General features: G+C 57.6%; 1 protein-coding gene across 1 annotated transcript in view; it reads right to left on the bottom strand.

Moving 5' to 3' along the window:
* ADGRB2 (adhesion G protein-coupled receptor B2) overlaps nucleotides 1–16,807 on the bottom strand; it is a 60,660-nt gene extending 43,853 nt beyond the window's left edge. The window contains exon 1 of the mRNA XM_064398141.1: nucleotides 16,789–16,807. The gene's annotated coding sequence lies outside the window, so the exon portion shown is untranslated. The remainder of the gene's footprint in view (nucleotides 1–16,788) is intronic.
* Nucleotides 16,808–17,811: the final 1,004 nt, after the last annotated feature.

Here is a 17,811-nt window from a genome sequence, read left to right as displayed (position 1 = left end):
ACCTCCCGGGCTATTTTTGTCGCGGCAGAAACACAACAGGAGTGCAAGGCCAGAGAAAGGGCAAGGAACGGCTCGGAATGTGGGACAGAGGGAGAGAAAATAAATCCCGGGCGTGGGAATGGCTGAGCCCTGTCCTGCTTTGTGCCCCTGGCTCTGGTTTGCTCCTCATCTGGGCGGGACAAAGGGACACAAATGCCACCAAACGCCCCAGTCCCGTGCGCGGTGTGGCAGTGAGGAGGGGACAGTCGGCACATCCCCGGCTGTCCCTGGGAAAGCAGAGCTGGGGGGGCATTCCCGGAGCCGGAGGGGACAGGCCAGGCCCGGCTCCGCAGCATCCTCGCCTGTTGCCAGGACAACGGGATGTGATGGAGCCAGCCCCTCCAGCTCCGGGATGTTGGGATGTGGGGGCCGCAGCAGGCGGCAGCTTTGGGGTGCTGGGGGAGCCCCCCAAGTCTCGGCTCCCTAGGAGAACCCCCCAAGAGCCACCCGCACCCAGCGGGCACGGACAGGGACACAGCCATGGGGCACAGCGGGGGAAGAGCGGGATGGAACCCGCCGGGACAGCCTCAGATCCCGCAGGATCGGCCAGGGCACGGCCAGGGTCCCCGCTGCCACATGGCAGCGCCTCTGCCCCTCCAGCCACGCCGGGCACGGCCCAGGGGCTGGCACAGAGTCCCCTGTGCCCCGCGGGCCCCCAGCGCCCCGGGCAGAGGGGCTGGCAACGCCCCGAGGCTCCGAGCAGCCATAAAGGTGCAGCTTCGCTTCTTTGCTGATGGTGCCATGGCAACCTTTCCCACTTGGCTTAATTACAGAGCCGGCGGAGCCTCCGCGGGGGGGCCGGGGGTCTGCTCCATCCCTGCTCCATCCCTGCTCCATCCCTGCTCCCTCCCTGCTCCATCCCTGCTCCATCCCTGCTCCCTCCCTGCTCCATCCCTGCTCCATCCCTGCTCCATCCCTGCTCCATCCCTGCTCCCTCCCTGCTCCATCCCTGTTCCATCCCTGCTCCCTCCCTGCTCCTTCCCTGCTCCATCCCTGCTCCCTCCCTGCTCCATCCCTGCTCCATCCCTGCTCCCTCCCTGCTCCCTCCCTGCTCCATCCCTGCTCCATCCCTGCTCCATCCCTGCTCCCTCCCTGCTCCATCCCTGCTCCATCCCTGCTCCATCCCTGCTCCATCCCTGCTCCCTCCCTGCTCCATCCCTGCTCCCTCCCTGCTCCATCCCTGCTCCATCCCTGCTCCCTCCCTGCTCCATCCCTGCTCCATCCCTGCTCCTTCCCTGCTCCATCCCTGCTCCTTCCCTGCTCCCTCCCTGCTCCATCCCTGCTCCCTCCCTGCTCCATCCCTGCTCCATCCCTGCTCCATCCCTGCTCCCTCCCTGCTCCTGTCCCACTCCCCAGAGCCAGGGATGAAGGACAGGAGGTGGAATTCACAAGCTCCCATGGGAGGAGATCCTCGCCCAGCCCAAAGGAGCCTCCTCAGGGAGCAATCCTGGAATGGTGCCGTGCTGGGATGCAGCTGGGTGCCAGGGCAAAGCCAGCAGGGCTGGGTCTGTGATGGGAGGGGTCTTTCCCACCTCATGCCCAGGCTCTTTCCTGCCCTTTTCCTCCTCCTCATGCCCTAGCTGTCCTGTCCTTGATGCTCCTCAAACCCCACTCTCAGCACTGGGGGGTCCCATCCATCCATGGATCCATCCATCATCCATCCATCCATCCATCCATCCATCCATCCATCCACCCATCCATCCATCCATCCATCCACCCATCCATCCATCCATCCATGGATCCATCCATCCATCATCCATCCATCCATCCATCCATCCATCCATCCATCCATCCACCCATCCATTCATCCATCCATGGATCCATCCATCATCCATCCATCCATCATCCATCCATCCATCCATCCATCCATCCATCCATCCATCCATCATCCATCCATCATCCATCCATCCATCCATCATCCATCCATCCATCATCCATCCATCCATCCATCATCCATCCATCCATCATCCATCCATCCATCCATCATCCATCCATCATCCATCCATCATCCATCCATCCATCCATCCATCCATCCATCCATCCATCCATCCATCCATCATCCATCCATCATCCATCCATCCATCCATCATCCATCCATCATCCATCCATCCGTCATCCATCCATCCATCCATCCATCATCCATCCATCCATCCATCATCCATCCATCCATCCATCCATCCATCCATCATCCATCCATCATCCATCCATCCATCATCCATCCATCATCCATCCATCCATGGATCCATCCATCATCCATCCATCCATCCATCATCCATCCATCATCCATCCATCCATCATCCATCCATCCATCCATCCATCCAGCCATCCATCCATCATCCATCCATCATCCATCCATCCATCCATCCAGCCATCCATCATCCATCCATCCATCCATCCATCCATCCATCCATCCATCCATCCATCATCCATCCATCATCCATCCATCCATCCATCCAGCCATCCATCCATCATCCATCCATCATCCATCCATCCATCCATCCATCCAGCCATCCATCCATCATCCATCCATCCATCCATCCATCCATCCATCCATCCATCCATCCATCCATCCCAATTGGAATCCACAGCAAGCCCAGCCCAAAGGGAGCCAGGACTCAACACTTCCCAACTCTTCCAGGAGGAATCCAGTTTGGGGTTGGATTCTCCATGGGGGGGACGCTGGGAAAGTCCATCCCAGCAGGAAAGAGGATCCCAAAGTGGATCCCAGCAAATCCCTGAGTATCCAAGGAGCAGGAATGAGACATCTCCATCCCCAGGGGAAGCTCCCTGCTCAGGGCAGGGCTCCGGCTGCAAATCCCTCTGTAATTAATTACAAATTATCCTCCCGTGACAGCTGACCCCGACCCCGTGGCGCGGGATTTAAGGACCTTATTGATCCCAAAGAAATCCCACAGGCTGTCCCCAGCCCTGCGGGAGCAGCTCCCCCTCCTGGGGCAGATTTTGGAGCTGATGGGGACATCCAGGGCTGGAGAATCTCTGGAGGAATGCAATTTATGGCAATTAAAAAGAAGAAAGGGGGAAAGGAGGTGGAAAGGAGCCCTCTGGAGCTGAGAGCGTGAGAAAAAAAAAATTTAAAAGAGACAAGGGAAAATATAAAACCCAACCCAAGCCAGCAGCAGTGCTGGGCTTCAAAGGTCACCTCTGGGCATGAATTTTAATTTCACACAGGAGTTTTGTTCATTTGTTAATTATTTTCAGATGAAAAGGGAGATATTCCTGCGGAGGGTGAGGAAAGGGCCACGGCAACATTTGAATTTCAAAGGCGAGGCTGTTTGCAAGGAAAACACAAGGGGAGAGAAGGGAGGGAGAACTTCGGGAGGAGAGAGAGGCTGGAGAGGTCCCTCCCTGCCATGGCCTCGTTGGGGACACACCGAGGGCACGGAGGCTCCAAAAATAACCTTGGAATTGCATCCTGATCCTCTTTCCAGGGAATATGCAAGGAATGCAACACCCCCGGTGAGCCCCGACCCCAGGATCTGGCACAGGATGTTGGGAAGGTCAGGAATGATCCCAAAACCACCTCCAAGAGGGATTTTTTTTGCCTCTTCTTTTTGCCTCTCCAAAGGTTTTGCAACCCCAGGAGGAGGAGGAGGGAGAAGAGAAAAAGCTGTTGGAAAGATCCAGGCAGGAGAGGGCAGGGAACGAACCAAGGAATGCTTTTCCTCCTCCTTTTAGCTTTTAGGGCTTTTTATGGAGCCGAGGGAGCCGCACTTCAAACACAACCTGGTGATTAAACCTCCCCCACGCCGAGGGCAGCCGGAATTCCCAGCATTTCCCAGCACCCTGCACCCCAAAACTGCTCCTGGGATGGAGCAGATCCCCCTGGATGGAAGGGGAAGGGGCTCGCCAACTCCCAGCCAGGAAAACCCCTCCTGGCCCACCTGGAATTTCTCCTCCCTGCTTTTCCTTTCACAGCAGAGCCGGGAATTGCCAGGAAATCATCCCCCAGGAAGGGTCACAAACAGTGACCCCACGGATGGGAAAAAACCGAGTTCTTTTTCCATGGATAAAGCAAGTATTTCCCTCCTCCAGATAAAAGCGTTTATCGCACAAGAAGGGATGAGAGGGAGGAATCCCAGGGGCCAGGGAGACTCTGAACCCCCGAGAAATCTTCTCTTAAAACCCTAAATCCTCCCCAAGGGCCTGTGCCTCAGTTTCCCCACCCAGATGAGCTCGAGGAGCTCGGGAAGAGGAAGATTAGAGCGAGGATTCATCCTCATCACTCGGCTCCTCCTCATTTCCCACTGGAACTGCCGGGGGGGAGCTCCACTCTCAGCTCCTCAGCCCTGCCAAATCCAGGGAAAAGCCCAATTTCCACAGTTCTGAGCCCGTCCTGATCCCCTAAAACCGAGCGATTTTCTGCCTGATCAGGAATTAAATCACGGCAGACGTGATGGAGGAGCAGGGGATGATCCCAAATCCCTGCACCGCTCCCACACCATCCCTCCAGGACAGAAAGGCTGGAAAGGGGCCTGGTGACCCCAAACCCCCTCATCTGCTCGCCCACAGACATCAAGAAACCCCAAAATGCTCACTCTGCGTTATGGGGCCATTCCTGGATTTCCCATCCCAAAGGATTCGTGTCCCACTCCCATAAATCTCTGGTTTCACCCTTCCCTGGGGGGTCTGGCTAATAAAGCAGTAATAAAATCATGGGTAAAGTTATTAATGAAGATAATCAACTCCCTTCTGGCAGCACGGGGCCAGGTTTGGAGGTTCCCAGCTGAATTCCTGCTGGAATTCCAAAAGCCGGCTGGCACCGGGGCTGGTGGCAGCGCCACCACCTCGAGCTGAAGCCACCCGCTGTCCCCACCCCCGGCACCTGCGCTGAGATCGCTCCGTATTTTTGTGTGGCTGCAAGAAAACACCGAGCGCAGTTTGCAAAGATCGGCCGCATTTAAATGCAAATTGCGTTATTTCTGTCTCGGGAAAGAAAAAAAAGAAAAAAAAAGCGTCATTAATACATTTTCTGCAATTTGGAGAAATCAGTGGCAATTATTTTTTTCGCAACGAGCCATTAGCCAACTTTCATTTGAAGGGGGGGTGGGGAGAGGAGGGGAAAAAAAAAAAACCTCAAGGAAATCATTCAGTGACTGACACATTTCCTCCCAGGTCTTGGAGCTGCCTGCTCATCCCGGGAATAATTACAAAGGGAAGGAGCTAAAAGTACTTCCAGGAGGCAGATGTGCACCAAGCCAAGTGTTTTTCCAAGGGCTTGATCCAGCACGTGCGTGCTCAGATCCACAGGATGGGATTTTGGGGCTCTTCAGGGATAATTTTGGGTTGGGAGGGGCTTTAAAACCCGTCTGGTTTCACCTTTCCACTATCCCAGGTTGCTCCCAGCCCCATCCAACCTGGCCTTGGGCGCTTCCAGGGATGGCACATGCAGGATTTTTCCTGGAGCTGCAAATCCTGAGGGTCCAGAAGCTTCTCCAGCGTTTCCTGATGCTGGTGCCCAGGTGCTGAGGGGGTTGGGAAGGGATTTAAAGGATCAGGAGCGAGGAAAAGGCCTCCTGCGGGGGGGTCTCAGGTATCCAGGTGGTGCCCGCCTCTGGAATGCGCAGGGCCCTGCTGGAATCGTGATCTCCCTCCTGCTCTGCTGCTAAATGAAAGGGAGCAGAGAGGAGAAAAGAAAAGAGCGATCCGTGGCGAGATTAAAGGGGAAAAAGGCCAAAAAAAAAAGAAAAAAAAAAAAAAGGCGCTCGCTCTTGTTCGGATTCCTCGGGGTGAGGAGCGAATTTCCATAATGCTGGAAGTGCTCATTAAGCGCTGTTAAGTGACAGTCCCCACCCCCGGAGCGCCGCAGGGGTGGCTCTTTCCCCACCAGGAAAGCACATTCCAGCCTCTCCGGGGTGGGATTCGGGATAAACCAGAGGTGCCAGGCTGCCAGCGCCGCACTTGGGGACAATCCCGGCTGATTTTCCTCATCCTCCCTCCCTGCTCGGTGCAACCAAAGCAAAGAGCCCCAAAACTCCCCAAAACCGGGTGGGGAGTGACAAAGGCAGAGCCACCAAGCTCTGGGGGACATCGCAAGTGGCATCAGAGCTGTTGCAACGCCACCTTTCTGCTGGATAATTCAGGAGAATTCCTGAATCCTCCTCCCTGGACACGCGGGAATGGAGCCAGCAGCCCCCCACCCTCAGCACCCAGGGGCTGGTGGGGTCACCTGGGCCTGGCCCCGAGTCCCAGTGGCTTCCATCCATCAATATCCATTGATAGTATCCATTGATATCCATCAGTACCCATGGATATCCATCAATAACCATCGATATTCATCTATATTAATTGATATCCATTGATATCCACCAATATCTATCAATAATCATCAATAACCATCGATATTCATCAGTATCCATGGATAACCATCAATATCCATCAATATCCGTCCATATCCATTGATAGCCATCAGTATCCATGGATATCCATCAATAACCATCAATATCCATTGATAACCATCAATATCCACCAATACCCATCAATAACCATTGATACCCATGGATATCCATGGATATTCATCTGTATCCATCAATATCCATTGATATCCATCAATATCCATGAATATCCATCCATTTCCATGGATAGCCATCAATACCCATCAATATCCCCCAATACCCATCAATATCCCCCAATACCCATCAATATCCCCCAATACCCATCAATACCCACTAATATCCATCAATATCCACCAAAAATCACCAATACCCATCAATATCCCCCAATACCCACCAATACCCACCAATATCCCCCCAATATCCCCCAATACCCATCAGTATCCCCCAATACCCCCCAATATCCCCCAATACCCATCAATACCCGCTAAAAACCACCAATATCCATCAATACCCACCAATATCCCCCAATACCCATCAATATCCCCCAATACCCATCAATACCCACCAAAAACCACCAATATCCATCAATACCCACCAATATCCCCCAATACCCACCAATATCCATCAATACCCACCACTACCCCACACCCCACTCTCCCCACCGTCCCCCAGCCCCTCCTGCGCTGCCCCCGATCCCAAATCCCCCTCCCCCCCTCCCGAGCCGCCTTCCCCCCTCCCCACAAACCCCGAATCCATCCATCCATCACCGGGCGGGTGACAGGTGACAGATGGCCCGGGTGGCCGGGGGTGACCAGCCCCCCTCCCAGGAGGGGCCGAGCAGCTCCAGGCTCCTTCTCCCGGGATAACCCCGGCCCGTGGTGGCGGTGATGGATGGCGCTGCCATCCCCCTGGCCCGTTCCTATTGACTTTTTTTTTTATTTTAATACACATCATAACCCCGGCGGGATCACAAACACCTGGGTCAGCACAGGGAGCCATGGGGAGCATAAAACACCCTTGGGATAAATGGGAAAGGGACAGCAAGATGGGGTTGGACATCAGCCCTAAAACCACCCCTAAAACGCCTTTTTTATTTTAAAAATCAAACAGCTGCATCACACAGGGAGCAGATGAGGAACATAAAACATCCCTGGGATAAATGGAAAAGGGACACTGAGCGTTACAGCAAGAAAAGAGTTGGACATCAGCCCTAAAAGCACCCCCAAAAATGCCTTTTTTATTTTAATTATCAAACACCTGGATCAGCACAGGGAATGGATGAGGAGATGAAACACCCCTGGGATAAATGGAAAAGGAACAGCAAGATGGGGTTGGACATCAGCCCTAAAACCACCCCCAAAAACGCCTTTTTTATTTAAATATCAAATACCTGCATCAGCACAGGGAATGGATGGGGAGATGAAACACCCCTGGGATAAAGGAAAAGGGACACTGAGGATTCCAGCAAGAAAAGAGTTGCCCTAAAAGCACCCCCAAACGCACCCAGGTGGGCTCAGGGGGGTGACAGGGTCCCCACAGGCACAGGACAGCCACAGCCCCCAGCAGGAATTAAATCCCAGCTCCTGGAATTCTCCTCTCTTTGTCACCTCCCTGCACCCCAGCACAACCAAATCGCTTCCCACCCTCCCAGAACAGAACCCTGAGGTTGTGAGGGGTTTTTTTTTGGGGGTCCCCAGGGGTGTCCCTGCTCTCCAAAGTGCCAATCCCGGGCTCTCCAAAGGATCCAGCTGCTGGCTCCGGGTGAAACACATTTAAAGAGCCATAAATTCCACCCGGGTTAGCTGCAGATGCTTAATCAAAGGCCCGTGAGTGATCTCCTCCCTGCTTCAGGAGCTTTTTTCATGTCCTCTTTCGCTCCGATATGGATCCAATAGCTCCAAGGCCGTAAAGATAAAAAACGGGATAATTGCAGCGGGAGTTTTATGGGTGGGAAAATACAGGAGAGCACAAAGCAGCCCTGACAACTGTTTTTGGGGGTGCTGGGAGAGACTCTCCTGCTCGAATCCAGCCATCCCAGCTCCTTTCTTATTTCAAAAAGTTTTTAAAACGCCTCTCTGTCTCTGGATGAGAAAAAGGCCTAATCCGACACCCTTGCTCATCCCAAATATTTTCCCTGAGAATTCCTCGCGCTTTCCAGGCCAGTTGCTCCCCACACCACGGCACCTCCATCCGGAGCCCTGGAGCTGCGGTGAGCGCTCCCTGGATGCGGCACAGCGCTAATTAAAGCACCCCGGACTACGGCTCCATTACAATTAACAGACAATTAGCAGCACAAGCTGCCGCGCGGGAGCGACGGGCAGGAGCTGGCAGCGGGACAAACTCGCCGTCCCTTCCCGGCGGGATGGCTTCTCCCGGAGGGGCTGGGAAACTCCAGCTGCACTCCCGGCACCAAAACTGCGCTGGAGCTGCTCCACCACACCCTTCCCTTCTGCCTTTTTATCCTTTCCTTTCATTTTTTCCCCCTTTCCCTTCCCTTCCTTTTTTTTTTCCCCTTCCTTTCCTGTTTTTTCCTTTCCCTTCCTTTCCCCCCATTCCTTCCATTCTCTTTCATTTCCTTTCTTTTTCTTCCTCCTTTCCTTTTTTCGCCTTCCCTTTCTTTCCTGTTTCCTTCCTTCCTTCCTTCCTTCCTTCCTTCCTTCCTTCCCTTCCCTTCCCTTCCCTTCCCTTCCCTTCCCTTCCCTTCCCTTCCCTTCCCTTCCCTTCCCTTCCCTTCCCTTCCCTTCCCTTCCCTTCCCTTCCCTTCCCTTCCCTTCCCTTCCCTTCCCTTCCCTTCCCTTCCCTTCCCTTCCCTTCCCTTCCCTTCCCTTCCCTTCCCTGGTTTCCCACTCCTAATTCCTAAATTCCCAATTAACGGGTCATTAAGCTGCAACATCCCGCTAAGTCGTCCTTGTCCTTCCCTGGATGCCATCCTGGCGGGAGGGGACAGGGCCAGCCGGGCTCGCTGACAGATTTCCCGGGAAATGCCCTTTTCCAGGGATGGATTTGAGCCTGGGGACGGGCAGGGACACCAACCAGGACTGGGGACACGCTGGAGCTCACCCCAGCATCACCATCCCACCATTCCCATTCCCAATCCCCGCCGGAGCCCCGGGATCCGGGATCCCTCTTTTCCCTGCATCGAGCCGAGGATCCCGCCAGCTCCTCGAGCAGCCACGATTATCAACAATTTATCAAAAACCACAACACTCAACAATTCATCAAAACCCAAATTTCCCCCGCCGCCATCCCCGCTCCCCATCCCCGGCTCTGCGGCGGGGATCGGGGGGGATCGGGCGGGGATCCCTCGGCTTTCCCGGGATTTTTGGCGCTGGTTCCGTTCGATTTGGCCCCGCGGGGGCAGCGGGAGGGGCTGGGAGCGCTGCCGGGAGCTCCCGGGGAGCGATGCGAGCTGGCAGCGCCGCTCCCGGGGGAGGAGAGAACCGGGATGGAGGGCTGGGAATGCGAGCCCACCCCGGCAGGGCGTTAATCCCCGAGCACAACCAGCGCCTGCATCGGCGCCGCTCCCTCTGGGGCTGTTGCGAGGCTTTATTTGATGGCTTTAATTAATTTATGGCTGCGCGCACAGCTCAGCGCTCCCTGGGGCTCTTGGAAGCTCTGTGGGAGCTCGGGGTGACCCCAAGCTGTGCCCCAGGCAGCCTGGCTGCCATCCTCCTCCTCCTCACCTCCCAGATCCCAGGGCCCTGGCCCAGTGGCTCGTTTTGGTGGCCCAGTGGCCCAGTTTGGTAGCCCAGTGGCCCACTTTGGTGGCCCAGTTTGGCGACCACGGGGTCCCAGCAGGGACAGAGCTGCTCTGAGCTTCCCACCGTGGGCTCGACCTTCTCCAAACAGGGCAGGAAATGCCTCCAGCCCCATCCTCACCATCCTCATCCTCCTCCTCCTCCCAGGCAGCACAGCTGGGCCTGTGGGTGGGCTGCAGATCCACCCCAACCCACCCAGTCCTGCTCGTTACCTTCATTAGGGTCTCATTAGGGTCCCAGCTCTTTGTGCTGTCCCTAACTGGGTGGCCCTGTCCCCACCCCGTGCTGGGATCACCCTCCCTGCTCTGAACCCCAAAACACTGAGGGGACAGGGACCCACAAAGGACCAGGGGTGGAGCTGGGGTCACCACGGGCTGTGTGACATCCCAAATTCCACCCCAAATTCCCAGGGGAGTGGCAGCTCAGCGTCACCCCTTGTGCTGTCCCAGCAGCCAATCCATGAGGAGAACGAAGCCACCAAACCCCTGGGGCCACCTCGGGGAGGGACAGGGACAAGGACAGGGAGAGCGGCGCTGCGGAGGCGGCGTGGTTGTGTTTCTGTCACAGCAGGGGGGACATCAAAGCGAATAAAAAGCATCTATAAATGATATCATTCCTCCTGCCAGCCTGGGAACGGGAGCGAGGCGGCTGCAGGTGACAGCCGGAGCCTCCGAAATGCCAACCCAGCCGTGACGCCAGGCTGGGGTCACCTCCGTGTCCCCAAGGCACAGATCTGCTCCCCCGAGGCCACCCCAGCACAGGGACCCGCTGGGGCTGAGCTGCACCTCGGCCCTGGCAGCTGAGACTGCCCAGTGTCCCCTCTGTCCCCTGTGTCCCAGCTGTCCCCTCTGTCCCCTCTGTCCCCTCTGTCCCCTCTGTCCCCTCTGTCCCAGCTGTCCCCTCTATCCCCACTGCCCCCCCAGTTCTAGCTGTCCCCACTGTCCCCTCTATCCCCACTGTCCCCTTTCCCTGCTGTCCCCTCTCTCCCCACTGTCCCCTCTGTCCCCTCTGTCCCCACTGCCCCCTCTATCCTCATTGTCCCCTCTCTCCCCTCCAGCCTTTCTCCCTGCTATCCCCCTTGTCCCCACTGTCCCTGTCTCCCCACTGTCCCCTCTCTCCTCACTGTCCCCGCTGTCCCCTCCCCGCTGTCCCCGTCCCCATCCCGGCAGTGCCAGCAGCAGCTGCAGAGCCGAGCCAAGCCCAAGGTCCCGGCCCTGTCACTGCGCCAGCACCGGGAGCATCCCAGAGCTCATTCATGGCTCCCATCCCTCCTTTCCAACCCCAAAGCGTTCCCTCCGGGCTCACACAGCTTTTGGGGTGCCATAAATCCCCAATTCCCGCGGGATCGGTGCTGGATTTGGCCATCCCAAACCCCACCCTGAGGGGGATGTGACAATGACAACCCCGCGCACCCCAGGGGCTGCACACCCTCAATCCCAAAACACCGCCCGGGTTTTCCCCACTTCATCCTCCTTCCCAGCAGCGCTCCAGAGGAAAACGGGAGCGGCCCCGCTCCCCGCCGGTGCCCGGGCTCCCCGAGGAGCAGCAGGCAGATGTTTGCTCGGTGCCAGCCTGCATCCTGCTGGATTCCATAATCATATCAATTATCCCAGGCTTTCATCCACGGAGCTCTGCGTTCCCGGGAAATGGAGATGGATGGAGCCGCTTTGCCGCCAGCCGGGGGGTCCTGGGGACCCCGGGCTCGGTGACAGATGGGGAGGTCACGGAGGTGGCGGGGGCGGGGACAGCCGGGCTGGATTCCCTCTGGGAAGGGGGAAACGCTGCCAGGCTCCTTTCCAGCTCAGCTGGAGGGGACGCCCTGAGCTCCGGGGGACATTCCTGGGGACATCCCGGCTCCAGGACTGGGATACCCGGCAGGTGGACGCTGGCGCCTCCTCGGCAGGGCATTGTCACCGCGTTGCCACCGCGTGTCACCTGGCTGGAGCATCCCTACCCTGGCACCGCTCCCTGGGGCTCCCCTCTCCCTCAGGGCCAGGTTTGGGGTGGGGAGCGAGGGGTGGGATGGGATGAAGGTGGCATCACCCCAAATCTCCCCTGGAAAGCCGCATTTTCCCAGGGGATTGTGCTCTCCCTGCTTCCCGGGCTGCCCTACAAGAGGGGGATCCTTTTTTTCCCGTTCCTGTTCCTATTTTGGCAGCGCCGGAGTCAAGTAGCTCAATTAAGCAATAACTGCCTCTGTACAGCTGCCCACACAGCCTGCGGTAAATAATTAAATGCTGAAATAATCCAGCAGATGGGAAGCAGCACGGAGAGGGATCCAGGAGGAATCCTCCCTCCTGCCTGCCTCGCCCCAGCCCTGCCTCAGCACCGGGAAATACGGGGGGACACCTGGGGGGGGAAACCACAACTCCCACCACGTGTCCCCCTCCCCGAGTTGGCAGCAGGAGAAGCAGAACGTGAGAAAAACACGATGGGAAATGTGAACCCAGCCCTGGTGTGGATCTGGAGGCGAAGCACATCCCCGAGCCAGCCCTCTGTGGGCTCCTCGCACACCATCCGCGTTTTATCGGCTCCAACGCAGAGCAGGAGCATCGTTGAGAGGCCTAATTAGCACTGCTGATAGGTAAATATTAATTCCAAACCCTCAGGAATGAGGATCCGGCTTGGAGCGTGGAGGGTTTGGCACGGGAGCCTGTCCTGAGCGTGGTGCAGCCACCAGAGTGGCTCTGCTGTCCCGGCAGTGCCTGGCACGGAACTGGCATCACCCGTGTGCCACCTTCCCAGGGGTCAGCAGGGCAGCAAAGGCAGTGGGAGCCTCTCCAAAGGCTGCTCCACCTCCCAAAAAGTGAAAAGAACCCCACAAATGCTTTGATGATCCCTAAAATCAGCTCCTGCTGTTCCAAAGGGCCAGCAGGAGGAGCTGGCTGGGGGCAGTGCCCACGGGATGTTGTTCTAGGGTGATCCCAGCTCCCAGCAGGCTCATCCACCTCCCCAAAAGTGAAAAGAACCCCACAAATACTTTGATGATCCCTAAAATCAGCTCCTGCCCTTCCAAAGGGCCGGCACGAGGAGCTGGCTGGGGACAGTGCCCACGGGATGCTGTTCCAGGGCGATCCCAGCTCCCAGCAGGTTTATCCACCTCCCAAAAAGTGAAGAGAACTCCACAAACCATTCAATGATCCCTAAAATCGGCTCCTGTCCTTCCAAAGGGCCGGCACAAGGAGCTGGCTGGGGAGGATGTTGCTCCAGGGCGATCCCAGCTCCCAGCAGGCAGCTGGAGCCTCCTCTCCATATTCACATTTCCATCACATCCTCCTCAGACAGCTCCACTCCACTCCACTCCAATCCACTCCACTCCTCCATCTGCTCAAATGCCACCTCCGAGAGGGATTGGCTCGGAGCAGCTTCTCCCCTCCTCGTGTGTGCTCCTCGCTCTCCTCCTCAGGATTTGCATGTTTGATCTCGGGAATTCGCCAGGCCCTCGGATTTTGTGGGGTCAGGCAAAATGCACCAGCCTGGGGATGGGGCAGGGGGCAGGGGATGGCCTCAGAACCCGAATTTCTTCATGGGAACTGCAGATTTTGGGGTCCAGAAGAGCCCGGGAAAAGCTGAGGTGTCTGATCCCAATGTCACCCACTCGGGGACATCCCTGGGGAGGGAAAGTGATCCCAGAGCAGCTTTCCAGATCCTTATCCCTGCTATCAGCTCCCTGCCGACTCCTGAACAGCCCCAAGCTTAATCCCACACTCAGCTCAGCCCCATGGGGCAAAATGCAATCCTGGGATGAACTGGGATGCTCTGGGATGAACTGGGATGCACTGGGATGTTCTGGGATGCTCTGGGATGAACTGGGATGCTCTGGGATGCACTGGGATGCTCTGGGATGCACTGGGATGCTCTGGGATGCACTGGGATGCTCTGGGATGAACTGGGATGGATTAGGTTGCTCTGGGATGCTCTGGGATGAACTGGGATGCTCTGGGATGCTCTGGGATGAACTGGGATGGATTAGGATGCACTGGGATGCTCTGGGATGAACTGGGATGCTCTGGGATGAACTGGGATGCTCTGGGATGCTCTGGGATGCACTGGGATGGATTAGGATGCACTGGGATGAACTGGGATGCTCTGGGATGCTCTGGGATGCACTGGGATGGATTAGGATGCACTGGGATGGATTAGGATGCACTGGGATGCACTGGGATGGATTAGGATGCACTGGGATGCTCTGGGATGAACTGGGATGGATTAGGATGCACTGGGATGCTCTGGGATGCTCTGGGATGCTCTGGGATGCACTGGGATGGATTAGGATGCACTGGGATGCTCTGGGATGCTCTGGGATGGATTAGGATGCACTGGGATGCTCTGGGATGCACTGGGATGCTCTGGGATGCTCTGGGTCTCTCCCCAGCCTGCCTGGAGCTGCACACGAGCTCCTCAGCGTGCACATTGTCCCTGGATCCGCTGTCACCTCCGATGGCTCCATCCTTTGGCCAAACCCCCTTTTGTCACCTCCCAGCCTCTCCCTGGGGACCCCCACTCCTGTCCCCCCCTCTTTGTGCCGGGGGCGCTCCGGAGGGGGGGACAGCGCCGCTGGCAGGGGATGTGACAGGGTGTCACAGCCCCCTCCCCGCGGCGCGGGCTGTCACAGCGCGCTGTCACCGGGAGCTGCTGGATCATTTGCATCCGCCACGACGCAGCTCCCGGGCCGAGCTTGTCAAAGCCGATCTGCGGCTCGCTGCCTGCGGAGATTCCAGCGGGATCGCGGGCGGAGCTCCGGGGCTCGGCCCCGGCACCTCCCGCCCTCCCTGCGCAGCCCCCAGGCTGCAAATTCATGGGAGGGTCACAGGAAAGAGCCACTGGTGCGGGTGACACAAGGACAAGGTGTCCCCGTGGCCCCTCATCCCTGGGGGAGCTGTTCCAATGGGGTTAAACAGGGGTGTCACCCCCAATTCCAGCATCAGCCCGTGTTTCCCTGAAGGCCAGGGGTGAAAATTCCTGGGAAGCAGAGAGGAAAGAGCCAGCAGCTTGTGGGTGGCACCTGGACAAGGTGTCCCAGTGTCACTTCATCCATGGGGTGAGCCACGGTGCTCCAAAGGGGTTCAACACCAGAGCAGGAGCGTCACCCCAAATTCCAGCCTCAGCCCCATTTCCCTCCACCCAGAGATTCCAGTCCTTGGGAGGCAGGAAGGAAAGAGCCACCAGGTTGTGAGTGACACCAGGACAAGGTGTCCCTGTGTCCCCTCATCCCTGGGATGAGCTGTGGTGATCCAAGAGGACTCAACACCAGTGCGGGAGCATCACCCCAAATTCCAGCACCAGCTCACATCTCCCTGAACCCCCAGGATGTGAATTCTTCCTTCAGAGGAAAGCAGGAAAGAGCCACCAGCCTGTGGGTGACACCAGGACAAAGGTGTCCCTTGGGGACGTCCCTGGGGTGAGCCACAGTGCTCCAAAGGGGTTCAACACCAGAGCAGGAGCGTCACCCCAAATTCCAGCCTCAGCCCCATTTCCCTCCACCCAGAGATTCCAGTCCTTGGGAGACAGGAAGGAAAGAGCCACCAGGTTGTGGGTGACACCAGGACAAGGTGTCCTTGTCCCCCTTGGATGGGGGACACACCTGAGATAAGCCACGGTGACCCAAAGGGATTAAACACAAGAGCAGGAGCATCACCCCAAATTCCAGCAGAAACCCCCAGCTCCCTAAACCAAAGGGGTGCAAACTGTTGAGAGGCAGAAAGGAGGGAGCCACCCGCTTGTGGGTGACACCAGGACCAGGTGTCCTTGTCCCCCTTGGATGAGGGACATCCCTGGCATGGCCCACAATGCTCTGAGGGCATTAAGCACCAGCACAGGGACATCACATCAGCCCCCTTCTCCCCGAGCCCCACGGAAGGAAATTCTTGGGAGGCGGGAAGGAAAGAGTCCCCACTTGTGGGTGACACCAGGACAAAGGCGTCCCTTGGGGACATCCCCGGGATGAGCCACGGTGTTCCAAGGACAGGAAGCACCACCCCAAATCCCAGCCTGTCACCAGCTGGGGGGGGCTCAGCCCTGCCTCCCTCCTGTCCCTGTCACCGTGGGAAGGGGCCAGGGGCTGCTCCTGGATGTCAGACAGACAGACAGGCAGACAGACAGACAGACAGACCTGTGCAGGCTTTGTTCCCTGCACAAAGGGAGCTGCCAGGGAGCAGAGGGAGCAGCGCTGGCTGCGAGCTGGGAGGAGCTCAGCTTTGTCACCAGGCACGGTGGCACCGGGCTGGGCACCAGGGAAGAGCCAGGGGTCTTCCAAAGGGGCTCAGCCCCGCCAGGGTCATCCCTGCTCCTCGCTGATCCTCCTGAGCCCAAAACCACCCCAAAAATCCCTTTGTGGGGTGAGCCTGCCCCTGTTCCCCCAGGTTCCTGGCCTGGAGAGGTGAGGGGACGAGTGTGACCAAGGGGACACGTGGGGGTGGTGACAGCGGTGCCAAAGCCCCGCTGGGGTGGAGCAGAGCTTTTCCAGCTCTGCCAGGACTCTGCAGGCTCCACCAGGCACCCAGGGGACCCCAAAGTGACCTCCAGGGCGCTGTGACCCCCCTGTCCCATCCCCCAGGGCAGGACACGCTGCTGTCCCCTCCCTCAGCCCCATCCAGCTGCAATTCCAACCCCTGCCACCCCCAGGACCCCTCACTCACCTTCCTGCCAGCCCTCCTAAATCCCAGGCAGCATCTCCCGGGCTCGGGGCTGCATCCCGGCGCTCCATGCACGGCCTCCCCTGCGCTCCCAAACTTCCCAATTCCAGGGGAGTGGGGGCTGTTCTCACTTGGCTGCGCTATCTATAGCCCCCTCTATCCCTCTATATATAGATCCTATAGCTCCCAGCTAATCCCTCCGCAATCAAAAAGCCATTAAATTAATTAACCGAGGGAAAGAGAGGGAAAGGGCTGGAGCCCCCGTGAAGAACAGAGAGGTTGACTTTTATTATTTATTATTTATGTTATAAATAATACCCGGATTCATGGCAAGGGGCTGCCAGCCCAGCTCTGCTCCACGAGGAACAAATCCCACGAATCCACCAGGAAGGGCTGAGCCATCACCCCAACCTCTGCTTCTCCAGATGTTCCAGGTGGGGCAGGAGGCAGGAAAGGAGCAGCGGCTGCTGCGATCTGCATTTCCAGCACGGCATGGGTGGGAGGGCGGCGCTCAGCCCCGCACCCATCCCCGCTTTCCCGGCTGAGAATGAATTCCAGGGGCGGGCAGGGAGGGTGTGAAGTGGTGACGATGCAGGAGCGCTGCCAGGAGCGAGGGAGCCGCCAGCGGGAGCAGCCGCAGGCTCTGGATGAGCCCCTGGATGGGAGGGAGAGCTCGGCGTGGGCCGATCCCCGGGAGTTTGCAACCAAACCCAAGTCCGGCTTGGCTGTTTGGGGCTGGGGAGTGTGGGCACCCCGAGCTGGGCATCCTTGGAGCCCTCCCAGGGAATCTGGGACAGATTTGGGGTTGAATTCCGAGGAGGAAGGAGCAGCCAGGTGGAGAGGTGGAAATGGGGGGAGATGGAAATGGGGAGAGGTGGAAAAGTGGAGAAATGGAAATGTGGAGAGAAGGAAATGCTGTGGATCCACCTCACCTGAGCTTCCTCTGTCACCACCCCCACGTGTCCCCATTGTCACATTGTCCCCTCACCTCTGTAGGTCAGGGACTGGGGGAACATGGGGAGGTGA

Source organism: Passer domesticus, chromosome 24 (assembly GCF_036417665.1).
Source record: "Passer domesticus isolate bPasDom1 chromosome 24, bPasDom1.hap1, whole genome shotgun sequence".
In the NCBI taxonomy this organism is placed as follows: domain Eukaryota; kingdom Metazoa; phylum Chordata; class Aves; order Passeriformes; family Passeridae; genus Passer; species Passer domesticus.
The sequence above is the reverse complement of the archived record's forward strand: the minus strand, read 5'-3'. Positions and strand labels throughout refer to the sequence as shown.